We start from the raw sequence: 15,106 nt of genomic DNA, 5'->3' as shown, positions 1-15,106 counted from the left end.
TTTTAGAGTGTCTCTTGTGTTAAGTCTATGCATAAAGATACGCATCTTTTATAACTACTTGTGTGGCGTCCTTTGTAGTGTCCTTCACTGTGTATGATCATAAATGCTTCACACGCTGCCTCTGAGATAAGCTTAGCTGCTCGTGCTACGTTACCACAGGGTTGAGCAGGTGTTATCAAAGGCTGTAGCCCCCTTACTCTGACTTAGGAAGAATGGTCCCCACTTGGACAATGGCCAGCCACTGCCAACTAGAGACCCCCATTTCCAACAAACAACCATTCCGATTTTGAGAAGAGTAAACATCTCAATGCCCATTAGATTCCCCCATGTTAGACTAATGTTCTGATTTGTTACCTTTGCCTCAAATTGTAAAGCGCTCTGATATCCTTCGGGTTCAAGTTCACGCTATATAAAACTTTATAAATAACTAAATGTAACTTTCATGATCGAGGTAACTGTTAGCAGCAATACTACGTGTCTCTCCTCGGAGACTCTGACATCTTTCCAGTGCTCACCGTATTTACCCGTACATATATAACTGACCGAATCCGATATTCTGATCCGAAGTGTTAAAGATGTCAAATCATCCCTCACACACCAGGCACCAGATTGTTGTCCTCGCACTCGCATAATGATGCAATTGATGTGCACGTGCACCGTAGGAACCTGTGGTTCACATCAATTGCATAGTTATGCCGCATTAAATATACGAGTGCGACCGGCTATACTCATCATCTGGGGATTCATTTGCTTTCCCTTTCTGCAGGTAAGTGCACCTCCTTCAAAACCCTAACTCCTCGTCCTATCATTCCTCTTAGTATTGTAAATTGCTCCTCATCTCTTACCTGTTTTTGTATAGTTACAAATCGTTAAAAATGTTGTAATCTGCTATATTTCAATGCTGTTGATTGTTTGCTGATTTTTGGTTCCTGTGACTGCAATTATTTTATACTCATGTAAAGCGCTCTGATACTTCTGGTCCAGCCAGCGCTATATAAAACCTCAAAGAGAAATAAATAAATAATAAAAGTTCAATTACCAGACAATCAGGCAGGTACCAACCTCTTTAGGGAGGACTGACTGGTGCAGCCGCACCTGGTGCTGACCTGGGGGGCGTTGTGTGAAGAAATAACTTCTGGGTTTAATAGCACCTGCTGCAAAGTACCTTGTGGGTAGTGTGTCCAGCAGTTTTCAGGCAACAATAAAAATGGCAAGTTAACTCTGGTGGTTAATGTTCCTGCTAGAGAGATCAGAGTTTGGGCTAGTGGCTAGTGACAGTTTTGACTCAACATAAAGTAGCACAAAGGGTTAATAAGTCTGCTGCAAAGAACATGTACCATGCAAATCACATAACTGTATTTTATGTGCGTAGCTCAGTGGGTTACTGCTTTTGCCACAGACATGTTTTTGTAACCAGCAGTTCCTAATATAACGCAATGACCAATAAACTGTCATCAAAGAGCTGCAGGCAAACTGCATGCTATAGGTTAGAACATTATTTTTTCCCCAGTTTCTCATTATAAAAAAATGCTGCTAAAAAAAGTTTGTTTGGGTAGAAATATATTCTTAATATTAAAGCCAACCCCAACCACTGAGGTACCTTTTTAATCCTGAGTTTGTGCTTCTCCAGAATTCATTCTTAAAATGTACTGCCTACCAGTGTGGGTGATAAGTGATTTCTACACCCTGCAATTCACATTGTCTTATGTATTATTTCATAAAGACTGATTTTACACACATATAATTAATTGTCTCCATATGTAATGGGTGTGTGTTGTAAAGTGCTCACACAACCTACACTGCCTGGTAAGAGTAGCGCTATGAAAAACAAATGAAATGCCTATGAGAATGGCTATGCAGAGAAGAAGGGCACTGTTGGAGGGTGTTGGCAAGGGATTCCTCGGAGAAGGAGATGATGGGGAGTGCCAAAAAAGACTGTTGCCCCTGGCGCCACCAGCGCTAAAGCCGGCTCTGCCTTCTTCATGTCAGAGTTTACTATTTGTACTCCTTTTCAAAGGGGTTAAAGACTGGGCCCCTGCACTTTAAACCCTTGACCCACGCAGGTGCTTATTTACATGTCACGACTAGTGCAAGCCCTGTCCATAAAGCAGGGTACAGTGTATTTAAACGGTTTGGCATATACTTTTAAGTTTTATATGCCCCAGAATAGGTGAGATTCAATTGCTACCCTTGTTCTGTGTGTGATTCTAGAATGTTTCACAATCCCATGACTTTAGTGATGTACAGGCAACATTGCAGGCAGCACCCACACTCTGAAAAGTGTCCCAGTGCCACTTGTCTGGGTGCCTTTGTGTGAATTTTTCATTCTTTCTGGCCAGGGGCCGTGTTAGACATTTCCATGCTTTCTGGTAACTTATGTGTGACGTTTCCATGCTTTCTGGCCGGGGTGCCTATGTTTGATATTTCCATGCTTACTGGTCTGGGTGCATATGTGTAACGTTTCCATGTTTTCTGGCCCGGTGTGACCAGGCCTGGGTGTGATGTTTCCAGTACTTCTGGCCTCTGTGCCCTAGGTGCTAGTTATAAGATGCTCTTGTGTGACATTGCCACAGTTTCTGCCCTCAGGATATAAAAATCATGTAATGTTTGCACATTGTCTTGAACATTTTATCCTCTGAACCTTTGCACAGTTGTTTGAAGTTAAGTGTTTTTTTAAATGTCTTTATACTATTTTATATTAATAATACATTTTGTGCTCGACATTTCATTTTTTAGCGTTCTCTGTAGGAATGTCTGTGATTTATGACTGGGTATCCTGGTGCTCCATAAGGTGATCATTTAGTATGCTTTAAAAGTTAATACAATCTAATATGTAATGAAAAATGTGTGAAAATGCATTGTTTTGGCCTTTCTGTCCCCAACATTTTCTTGGGGGCGAAAACCCCCCAGACTCCCCCTAGTAGTGGTTGCTCACTGCGCTTGCTCGCTACACACCATATGGGGGCTGGTCTCACTTTTACTTTGTTCTCTCTGATTCACTCCTTGTGTCTATTTTTGGTGCTCTCTGTAAGAATGTCTCTGGGTACGTATGACTGGGTGGGTAACCTGGTGCTCTTTAAGGTCATCACCTACTATTTACTGTGCTTTAAAAGTTGATACAATTAAATATGTAATTAAAAATGTGCTGTAAAATGCACCATTTTGGTGGGTTTTTTCCCAAAATTTCCCCCCCAAATTCCCTAGTAGTAATCAAGCTCGCTCGCACGCAACGCGCCGGACAGGGGCTGGTCTGACAATTTGCCAGGGCTGCTTTGAGTTCCCAGTCCGGGCCTGATCCAGGCTTTCAGGGCCTTGTAGTAATCCTCCTTGTTCTTGCACCCTGTACGTGGAACCTTGAATTTTTTGCAAAAGAACGTCAGTTCTTTTTTTGTGTAGTCATCCAACTTTGACGCATCCCATTCTATCTCCAACACCTCAGAGGCTACAGATATTGCCCTCTCCACGCTGTTTGTGCCAGGCATGGCTTCAAACAAAAGGGATCTTCTTCCAGCAAAGAAAAAAATTAAAAAGTCTGTGGCTAAGTTACTGGATTGTATCACTATGCAATGGTCAATAATCACTGCATGGACACTGCAAATGTAAATTCGTGATCCTTACCGCTGCGTCCAATGTTAGAATTGGGGCTCTCTGGTTGGCACAGGTATGTACTTGCGACAAGCAGGGACCCTCTTCTCTAAGTCAGGGCGAAGGATTACCCTCTAAAAATAACCCTTGCTTACCCTCTAGGTAGTGTGGCACAAGCAGTCAAGGCTAATCTTTAGAGCACATAGGGTTAAACATTTGCAGTATCACACACACTAACCACCAACCCACCACACAATGACACCAGACTGTATTCTTGTAAAAATATATCTCCTTTACATAGATTTAAAGCAGGCTTGTAAATACAGTCTTTGTACAGTTCAAAATGGTTCCAGTTGCTTGTTCAGGTTGCCACAGTTCTTGTTCAGCTTTAAAAATAGTTCTTACACTTCAAAAGGGGTGCCACAGTTCTTGAAGGCAATCTTTGGGTCCTTCTACCCAGTTCCAGGAGAGTACATTGCTCCCTAGCGCTTCTGTGCGCTTCTTTCGGTTCCTAATTCAAGGCCCAATCAACCCTCGCGCCTTTCACGTGAGCAGGTGTGCGCGGCGTACACTACAATGGCCGGAATGAGAAGTACCGGCCTCCCAGCCACAAGCGCACAATTCTCAGTGCACACTCCAGGCTTGATCAACTTAACTAGGATGATGAGCACAGAGTCTGGAAACTTCAAAAAGCGGACAGTCAAGTGTGGCAATCTTTTAGAAGTGGCCGCTCAAGGACTTGGGCATGGTTTGCAGTGTACCGACTCCCTTTGGGAGAGTTAGTGCACCTCGTAGGGCTGAGAGGTGTCCCGTAATACCACCGGCAAAAGGGCCTTGCGAACTCTCGCGTGTGTCGTGTGTCACGCGTAACGCGCGGTGAGAGTACGAGGCGTTCGGGTGGCTGTACGACTCGAACTGAGCTGCGGGATGGCTTCACGGAGTCTCACAGTTCAGAGCGCACAAAGCGGGGGGCCAACAGGGGACGAGGGGTGCGCGCCTCGCGGACTCCGTGTCCAGAGGGCGGCGGACCTCAATAGCAAAACAGTACCCTAGAGTACTTGAGAGGGGGGTTCCGGGGCGGACAATGCCGGTGTCGATTCCAGGTCCCACGTCGCGGTGTCTTCCTCTGTAGATTCGAGCTACGGCTCGGCTCAGGAGGGCAGCGTTGCATTGAGGGTCAGGTCTTTCGGCGAAGGGCTCCTGGTCTGGCAAGAGGGGGCAGGGCCCCGGGCAGCAGTGTGAGACGCGAACAAAGCCTCTCTACGCTCAGCGTGTATTCCTTCTCTCCCCGTGCCGCTGCAGTTTACGAACGGTTGCGCTGGGGCTTCAGGGCAACTTCTTCTTCTGTGGAGTTCTGCAGTTAGGCAGGCGACAGGTACGTTGCTTGGGCCAGCGAGGCTGGTCTTTGCGATGTCAGCTGGGGCCCGCCCGGCAGCTTCTCTTTCCAGGAGGAGTAGCGCCCACTGTTCCTGGGGCACAGTTCAGGGGGCAAGTTCCACAGCAAGCCCTTGGAGATTGTCTAATGCACAAGTAGTTCAAAAAGTCTTAGTCTTTTCCTTCCTCTCTCCTTCTGCAGCAAGGCACCCACCACAGGCCAGTCTCTCAGGATTAGAGACAATACTTCTCCATGCAGCTTTTTCCAGGCCCTTCTCTTCAGGCAGAGTTTCTTCTTGGCGTCAACAGGATCGGATTTACAAGGAGCAGGGCTCCTACTTTTATACAGCATTTTCTTTGTTCTTACAGGCCAGGGGGGCCTCTGCATAACTTCTTTCAGTCTCTGAGCACTTTGTTGGGTGTACTCTGGTGTCTTCTTTCAGTGCGAGGGGCAGGCACATCAGACGCTCCACAGGAGGTCGAGCCAGCATTGTAAGGACAGGGGCAGCCAGGAGTACCTTGTTGACAGTGCTTCTCCCTCCCTGGGCCAGGTGTCGGCTGAGTCATCAGTCACTCCCCAGGGGCGGAGCCAGCATTGTGATGGCAGAGCACAGCCCTATTCAGAGTCCACGGGCACTCCCACCTCCCACTAAGGTGTAATCCTGGCATTCACCACCTGTCATCCCCCAGCCCTGTCACTCACATATCCCAGACAGTCAGATACACATCCAAGCAGAGGCAGGCTGAAATGGTTAGGCAAGCAAATGCTAACACGAACTTTCTAAAAGTAGCATTTGCAAACACAGGATATTAAAATAAACTTTACTAAAAGAAGTATATTATTCTGAGTTCAGGCATATTAAACTTGACTTTCTACCATGTTCCCTGGGCCTGCTGGGATTATAGAGTGTAATAATTCCAGCAGCCCATCTCGGCCTAAGAGAACAGGTAGCCTTACAATAGTGAAATACGAATTTGGCAGTAATTCACTATAAGGACATGCCATACACATCAGGGCTTGTCCTACCTTACACTTACAGTGCACCCTGCCCTTGGGCCTACCATAGTGGTGACTAATATGAAGTAAAGGGAAGGTTTAGGGGCTGGCAAGTGTGTGCATGACAGTACCAGACTGCACACATTTTAAAAAGGCTGCTTCTGTGGGTGGCGCAACCAGCGCTGCAGGCCCACTAGCAGTATTGGTATTTACAAGCCCTGGCACTCCTGGTGCACTTTACTGGGGACTGACAGTAAATCCAATGAGCCAATCATGGAGATCAATTACAGGTACACTTTATATTGGGAGCACTTGCACTGCTGCACGGATTGGCTGTGGCGCAGTGCCCTGAGCAGCTAACACCAGCAAAACATCTGAGGCACATCAGCAAAAAGTGGAAGGGAGACTCACGCCAAGGTGCCAGGTCTAACGCACACACAGGGGGGGGCTGCCCTCTAAGCAGTCGATACTGCAGCTGTCAATCACCGGTGTGGCACCATGGAGGCCGGGTTCAATAGTCCGGATGTGCCGGCGTAGAGTGCAGTCATGTGACGTCAGGAGGAACTAGGCAGAAGCGGCGGGGGCATCTGAGAGAGTACAGGCGAGACTTGAGTCTCTCTCATGCCATGGCCGGGCCACAAGAGGGGGCATGAATGAACTTGTGCAATGGGCATATGGCAGCTGGCGCTCGCAAAATAGACTGCCGCGAATTGTGTGATCCAGATTCGATAGACCCCACCGGCCTTCTTGGGAGCTTGCAGCATTTCAGTTATGGCAACATTATTTATAAATATGGCAGAGCTCGCATGCAGTCTTGGCTAAACTCCAAATAGCATGTGAAGCTGTTTTTTACCAATTATAATCCCTTGAATAACAAATGAAAGGACACCACACGAGGTATATATCAAATATATATGTATTTATTTCTAACACAACCCCTCTGCACTCTTTGAGGTTAGAGGTAAAAGTACATCACAAGTTACTTAATTAGCATAGGATAAGTTGCACAATTTACAGTAATGCCCTAGAGGCCTCACAAACCATATACTAAAATAGGGGTATAAGAACCACGATAAATAGTGAGCAGGCCTAGGGCCTAGAGAATCGCTGGGGCTACACTAGACAACCAAAGGATAGGAGGTAGGAGACCAACGGGAGACACATCCAGTGTCTAAACAATCGCGAGTTGCCATTGACAAATGGGAACGTAAAAGTTACAAAGTTACAGTTTTAGGGCACTTCCGGATGGACTACGACAAAACCCCTTTAGACTAGGACACTTCAAGAGTCAAGACCCACGGGAGCACCGGAGTACTCGTGTTACCTCACCCAGGGAAGCCGGGTGCATAGGTGCTTTTTGATGTCTAGTTTTGTCAATGTTTTATATGGAAATCTGCAAAGAAGTGCTGCAGGCTACCAGAGGAAAAGTGTCCAGGTGGATCGAGAAACTGAAGAACCTGAAAGCAGAGAGGGCAGAGTCTGGGTCACTAGCCAGTGACCCGGAAGGAACCAGAAAGGAACCAGGCATTGTAGAGGAGATTTCAGGTGAAGAGGTAAAGCTTGTCTCTGCAGCCACGAGGACCAGGAGGTGTTGACGATGACCAGGAGCTGGATTCGAACTGTCCCACAAAAAGTCTAGTTGACTGCGGCATCGGTATCCAGATTGGACACAACAAGCTTTGGCAAACGCAACCCATGCAGGAAGTGAATATTGGCTTCGAGTCAGACCAGCACGGTCTTGGGCGCTTCTCCTTTGGAGGAAAGCTGGAGCAAGCCTGCAGCAACCAGGCCAGTGTTGTAAATTCAATAGAAAGTCTTCAGAGGGCAAACTAGCCAGCGGGCTAGCAACTGGAAAGACGTGTCAAGCTGAAATGCAGGAGCAGCCCCACGTGACACTCGTAAAGGGGTGAGTTTGGAGCAAACTGTGATCTGGTCTGGGGCTTCTCGTACCCCAATGCACAACTTCAAGTTACCTCAGGAGTCAATGCAGTTAGCAAAATGCAGGATGTCCAGGGTGTCCGGTTCCACATGTCTCGTGTCAACCACTGGTCTCAGCTTTACTGTGGATGTGGATCTGAGTCAGGGAAGTCTGGAAGTCCAGTTCCTGTGTCGCTGAGTCTTCGGATTCTGGCAGGAGCGTCGACAAAGCAGACCGGCAAGTTCCTGGTGGTGCCTGTTTGCACAGGGTGGTCACTCTTTGACCACAAGGGAGATGTCTTCAGTCTTCTCGTCGAAATAGAACGTCGAAGGTCCAAGAGTTCTGTATCAGTTTCATTCCAGGATAATCTAAAGTCCTGGGGACACAGCTCCTATCTTTATACTAAACTAAAGGGCTGGATTACCTGCTAGGTCCCTCCTATGGGTGGACCTGGGAAGGGGGTGGTTACACCCCTTTCCCTTTGTCCAGTTTTGCGTCAGAGCAGTGCTGGAGTGCCCCAGCAACTGGTTTGAACCGGGCTATGCATGGAGCACCTTGTGTGCCCCCGGCAATGTCTGGAAAAGCATCTTTCCATTCAACCCACCCTGCCCCAATACACTACAGGCTGTCTCGGGAGGTGCTAGCACCTCCCTCGACAGGAAACCTATTGTCCAGGCTCTTTGCTGGAGTTTCCCCCAGCAGCAGGAGGTTACTCGTGTCTATGGAAGCAGCATCCAATTTGTGATGCTGAAGCTCTGTTTAACTTTAATCGGGTAAAGCAGTAACTACACGTCTTCTCCCTCTAGAAGGGTGGAATGCTACCCCCGCCGCCAGGACTGGCGGGGGGGGGGGTAGTATTCCAAAGTGTTTGTCACCTTACACATGTTTTGATAAAGCCAAACTAAAGTTAGCATTAACCGCGAGGATTATAATGCACTTAAGAGCATATGGTATGGCTATATAATAGAACAGATCTAAGGAGATGGTTCCGAAAGCTGCAGAGGGGCTCAGCTCTTGCTATGGCACCCTCACACAAAACCAACACTCTGCCTCCAGGATTGTTAAGGCCTGCCATAGGAGTGACTTATAGGTTACTATGTGTCTATATATAAGGTAGATATAGATTTACTATATCTAAGTAAGGGGTGATTACACCACCTTACCCAAGCTGAGTGATCAGCCTGTGGTGTCAGTTTGGAGGGCCAGCCAGGGCTGGCATAATACATGCTGCAGCCCCTGGTAGGCCTTGGATACACCTATGCCCTGGGTACCTATGGTACACTATACAGGGGCTCACAAATGTGACCCAATACCCAATCTGGTATGTACCTAAAATACATGGTATCAATTTAGAGAGAGAACAGCTGGGCTGTGGGTCTGATTAGCAGGCCCACAGCCACACTAAAGTCGAAAAACCAGAAAATCACAGCAAAAGTGGGGGTGACCATAGGAAGCAGACCCTACTCCTACAATGTTCATGCCTCAAGGACACAGCGCCCAGAAGTCAGTCAGTAGTGCCTCTGAGGGGGTCATGTTTACGCCTCAGGGACACAGCGCCCAGAAGTCCATCAGTAGCGCCTCTGAGGGTCAGTGTTCATGCCTCAGGGACACAGCACCCAGAAGTCCGTGAGTAGCGCCTCTTAGGGTGTCATGTTGATGCCTCAGGGACACAGCGCCCAGAAGTCTGTCAGTAGCGCCTCCGAGTGTCATGTTCATGCCCCAGAGACACAGCGCCCAGAAGTCTTTCTATAGCCTTGCTGTGTCTCATGTTGTCCCCTTCTTTAAAGAGGCCACTTCGTGGTCTCTCCCAGCTGCATCTATTGAGCTAATGAATCCTTGCACCCCCACCCCCCTAGAGAGCGATGAGCTGATGTATCCTTGCACCCCACCCCCCTAGAGAGCGATGAGCTGATGTGTCCTTGCACCCCTCAGAGTGCAATGAGCTGATGTGTCCTTGCACTCCTCAGAGTGCAATGAGCTGATGTGTCCTTGCACCCCTCAGAGTGCTATGAGCTGATGTGTCCTTGCGCCCCCCCCTAGTGTTCTGACATGAAGTATCCTTGCACAGCCCCCCCCCCCCCCGAGTGCTAGCATTGAACTGCCCTTTCTGACTCCTTCCTCTGTGTCTGGGCCTCGTGTGCCAAGTCCTGATGTGGCCTGTGCATGCAGGGAACGCAGGCCTGTGGCTTTGACATGCTTTCAGCTGTTCTTAAAGAGAATCTCCATTCTTGTGCTTGAATAGACCACGAATGCGGTCAAACTGAGCCAGAGAGCGTCTCGAACCGGAACAGAAAGGAGTCCCGGGCACAACACTCAGCGTGGCCACATTAGAGAATTGGCTGAAAATGTGGCCCACGTTAGCAAAGTGGGCAGTTCTGACTTGGTAAGGACAGCTGTAGAAGTGCTCTGGCAGGGATGGAAGACAGCTTGGCTTTGAGCTTGCTGCAGGTAACATCGCAATGACCTGTCCCCAGCCCTCAGACACTGCCCCCACACTGACCTGTCCCCATCCCTTTTGCACTGCCTGGTCGCAGTGACCTGTCCCCAGCCCTCCGGCACTGCCTGGTCGCCCTGTGGGCCAGTCCGACACAGACACATGAGAAACAAACCAGGTGCTTTCTTTAATGGTCGTTTGCCATCAAAGCTTCTAACCTTTGTAAAAAGAGCGAGACGGCAGCAGAGCCCCGTAAGCAATCCCAAACTTTGCCTAACTTTATTGATTTCCAGAGAAGGAACCTGGAACCAGCTGGAACAGTGCACTCCTGTCTAGAGATCTCCCATAAACCTGTGGGACTGAGAGGGGGGCTTTCTATGGCCCCAATTACACTCAAACCCTGGATAGTTGCACTATCTGTGATACCAAAATATTGATGGCAACTCATTTGTGCAATGAACCATGCACTCCTGCATGTGTCCCAAGTGGATTTTGGCAGAGTTTGCAGGATGAAAAATGGCCGATAAATCATTTGATCAGTGGCGATGCTAAAGGAGGCAGTTGAGACCCATGCCCAGCTCTGTCAAGACTCTAACTGGGTTCCACCACCAAACACATTGAATATATCAAGGGGCAACAACACTGAAAAAACAAGCAATGGTAAATGCATTAGGTTTCGCCTGGGGGGGGAAATAATACGTTCAGAGGTGGTGGAGCAGAGTAATGAGTGCAGAGAGAATGGTCTGAGTCCTCTCTGTGCAAGAATGAAGGTTAAGTGTCGAGCGCAGAGAATGGTGTGAGTACTCTGTGCAAGAATGAAGGTTGAGAGGTGCAGAGAGCATGGTGTGAGTCCTCTCTGTGCAAGAATGAAGGTTGAGTGCAGAGAGAATGGTGTGAGTCCTCTCTGTTCAAGAATGAAGGTTGACTGCAGAGAGCATGGTGTGAGTCCTCTCTGTGCAAGAATGAAGGTTGAGTGCAGAGAGAATGGTGTGAGTCCTCTCTGTGCAAGAATGAAGGTTGACTGCAGAGAGCATGGTGTGAGTCCTCTCTGTGCAAGAATGAAGGTTGAGTGCAGAGAGAATGGTGTGAGTCCTCTCTGTGCAAGAATGAAGGTTGACTGCAGAGAGCATGGTGTGAGTCCTCTCTGTGCAAGAATGAAGGTTGAGTGCAGAGAGCATGGTGTGAGTCCTCTCTGTGCAAGAATGAAGGTTGAGTGCAGAGAGAATGGTGTGAGTCCTCTCTGTTCAAGAATGAAGGTTGACTGCAGAGAGCATGGTGTGAGTCCTCTCTGTGCAAGAATGAAGGTTGAGTGCAGAGAGAATGGTGTGAGTCCGCTCTGTACAAGAATGAAGGTTGAGCGCAGAGAGAATGGTGTGAGTCCTCTCTGTGCAAGAATGAAGGTTGATAAGGGTCGAGTGCAGAGAGAATGCTGTGAGTACTCTGTCCAAGAATGAAGGTTGATAAGTGTCTGAGGCAGAGAGAATGCTGTGAGTACTCTGTCCAAGAATGAAGGTTGATAAGTGTCTGAGGCAGAGAGAATGGTGTGAGTACTTTCTGTCCAAGAATGAAGGTTGATAAGTGTCTGAGGCAGAGAGAATGGTGTGAGTACTTTCTGTGCAAGAATAAAGGTTGATAAGTGCCTGAGTGCAGGGTGAAAGTGCTTCATTGCATGGGGATTGATGTGAGTTTGGTGCTGAATGAAAACTGAGTACAGGATGAGAGATGTAGCCCTGTCTAAGGTAAGATGTGTGTGAGTTACTTCCTGTCTGCTTTCAAAGAGAGGGGTAGGGACATACCCGAGTTTGCGAACAGTTGAAATGAAGCAGATGGAACTTTACCCCTTCCAAGATCAGCGTTTCGACCATAGCTGCGATCATGTAGAAACTATTTCATAGATTGAAATATGGAGTGAAAGTGCGTTGCAGTGTTCACCGGGGGTAAAGGCCAGTCTTCCAGAGAAGAGGCATTATGTGCTCAGTTTCCATAAGGGAGCCCACCAGGGTCTGCTTAAAAGGGTCCCCCGTGTGAATATATGTAGAGATTGAACCTATGTGAAATCTTCAAGTAGACTACACAAGATACCCAAAGATTTACAAAAAGAGGGGTTGAGATATAGGAACCGCCTCCTTCACTCCTAGTGATTTCACAACAGGGCAAAATGTGTGACTATCCTGTAGGAATGCAATTACAATTCAAAGTAACTAATGTGCAGTCTATTAACTAATCAATATCTGCTACTGCTGGTAGAACTATTAACGTTTCTCTTCTTTTTAATGCAGGTGGAATCAACAACGCCTTTACTCTCAACTGGAGCAACAACACAGGCAAGTTTTCGCTTATTGTGGAAGTTTTCGCTTATTGTTCTAATTATTTAAACCTAAGACTCTTCTAAAAGAACCCTCTGAATACGAACCATGAGTGCTATTTGGGGTCTGAGCAACGGAAACAAAGTTTCGAAAAACTGAGTAGTGTCTTTATATATTTTGAAGTTTGCTCCCAGAGCTGTACTTGCGTCACTGGAACTGTCTTGACTAATCTTTCAACTCTGCAAAGAAGCTGCTGGTGCAAGGACAGCTCGTGAATCTTCTAGCTCAGAACTCCTTTGAAAGCAGCTGAGAGGACTACCAACGGTTTAACAAAACAAATTCACTAAACTACAGTTTCTCTGGAGGAAACGCGGACTGAGCACCAAGCACTGCTGCAACAGTAATGGTCTGGCTGTGTCGGGGGCTCTGGCTGTGTCGGGGGGGCTGTGGGGGGGCTCTGGCTGTGTCGGGGGGGCTCTGGCTGTGTCGGGGGGGGCTCTGGCTGTGTCGGGGGGGGGCTCTGGCTGTGTCGGGGGGGGGCTCTGGCTGTGTCGGGGGGGGGCTCTGGCTGTGTCGGAGGGGGCTCTGGCTGTGTCGGGGGGGCTCTGGCTGTGTCGGGGGGCTCTGGCTGTGTCGGGGGGGCTCTGGCTGTGTCGGAGGGGGCTCTGGCTGTGTCGGGGGCGGCTCTGGCTGTGTCGGAGGGGGCTCTGGCTGTGTCGGGGGGCCTCTGGCTGTGTCGGGGGGGCCTCTGGCTGTGTCGGGGGGCCTCTGGCTGTGTCGGGGGGGGGGCCTCTGGCTGTGTCGGGGGGGGCCTCTGGCTGTGTCGGGGGGGGGGGCCTCTGGCTGTGTCGGGGGGGGGGGCCTCTGGCTGTGTCGGGGGGGGGGGCCTCTGGCTGTGTCGGGGGGGGGGGGCCTCTGGCTGTGTCGGGGGGGCCTCTGGCTGTATCAGGGGGGGCCTCTGGCTGTATCAGGGGGGCTCTGGCTGTGTCCAGCGTTGGCATAGTACATTGTTGGAAACGCATAGAGCTGGAAGTGCACAGGGCTGACGGTGTAGAAGGCACGGTGCAGTTCCTCTGCAGTGACAGGTTTCATTTGCTATGCTCACCAAAAGAGGACTTGAATGTTTGAGGAATGTTGCTCTAGAGTGTAGTGATGAAGGTCCACTCAGGAAGGTTGTATTCCAGGATGCTTTATTCATAAAGATAACAGGTTGTGAGGTACAGGACATCATGAAGATTTGTGGTAGATCAGAGCCCCACCAGGAGCTGCCTGTCAGCTGCTCAGCCCATGACCATCTGTCGCTCTGCTCCCTCAGTCCCAATATCCCGAGGCATCATCAGACTCCAACATGCCAATGAGTCAGAGCTCCGGCACTGGCAGAGCAGGGCTGGTAAAGCACCTTACAGTATAATATGCAGGATACTACATAGAGCCTATGACTTTTTCACAAATTTACCTTAAAGTTGTGTTTCAAAATGCACTCTTCGACTTGATTTTTTAGGTCTCGTGGTGAACTGCGCACATGCGCAGTCAAGCTCGCGAGATTTTATGTTTACAGAGTACTTTCACTAGCGAGGTTAAGCCCCGCCCCTCTTTTCCATGGGCTGGCGTCACTATTCATGCTAAACGGTGGCCAGCCATTGGAAAAGAGGTATTAGTGATATACTCTTTTCTCTTTTGAAGCCGTCCCACTTGGACTGGCTTCCTTGACTTATGTGTGTTATCATCTTTATGGGTCCAAACAGATGGCCCCATAAAGAAGATAAACCTTTTATGGCAGCCGTCCAAGTGGAACGGTTCTAAAAGAGAAAACTCGGCATTGTGATGAGCGCACTTTGGGTATAATCCTGGCACGCATGCTTTACTTTTAACATTAAAAGTAGAGCGCTGGTGCCACGATTATACCAAAAGTAAAGAAACAGAAAAAACATCTATTTCTTTACTTTTAGTATAATTGCGGCATTCGCGCTTTAATTTTAATGTTAAAAGTGAAAATCGGGTGCCGGCTGCCTGGCGAGCGTTTACCCTGACTGATACGGCTTGTTTTTAAGTCTCTACTGCTGATAAATGCACATCACACTATGCGCAGAGTGCAGTATGGTGGGTGCAGTATGGTTTAAAGCACCATAGCACCCATGCAAGCAGCAGAACACAAAAACACAAGAACTGGGGGCAGATAGAGGGTCCTGCCACCAGGACGTCCCCACCCTAGCCCCGCCATTGCGTGTGTGTCTGAGCCGTAACCATATACTGTTGTGAGCCGTTTCACAACCAAGTGTGCGGATGTTATTAGGCAATGCAACAACACTCGCCACCCTCCCAACCCAGGCTGCAAACAGATTTCCAGCTGAGCCCCTCAACTACTAACCCACTTCCTGCCCCCCCTCTCTGGCCCTGAGGGTGTATCCGGGGCAACTGAACCGCGTTCAGTGCAGTTCTGTCGGGGCACCTTAGTCTGAACACAAGCACAGCTGCCCATCAGAGGAACCTAA

The 15,106-nt window shown here is 48.7% G+C and overlaps 1 long non-coding RNA gene across 1 annotated transcript in view; it reads left to right on the top strand.

Annotated features, from left to right (window-relative positions):
* The window catches only part of LOC147659402 (uncharacterized), a 49,942-nt gene that overhangs the window by 6,582 nt on the left and 28,254 nt on the right, over positions 1 to 15,106 (top strand). The window contains exon 2 of the long non-coding RNA XR_015307269.1: positions 12,588 to 12,632. This is a non-coding gene — a long non-coding RNA (uncharacterized LOC147659402). The remainder of the gene's footprint in view (positions 1 to 12,587; positions 12,633 to 15,106) is intronic.

Source organism: Lissotriton vulgaris, unplaced genomic scaffold, assembly GCF_964263255.1.
Source record: "Lissotriton vulgaris unplaced genomic scaffold, aLisVul1.2 SCAFFOLD_369, whole genome shotgun sequence".
Classification (NCBI taxonomy): domain Eukaryota; kingdom Metazoa; phylum Chordata; class Amphibia; order Caudata; family Salamandridae; genus Lissotriton; species Lissotriton vulgaris.
Note: the sequence above shows the minus strand (reverse complement) of the source record. Positions and strands in the feature narration are given on the sequence as shown.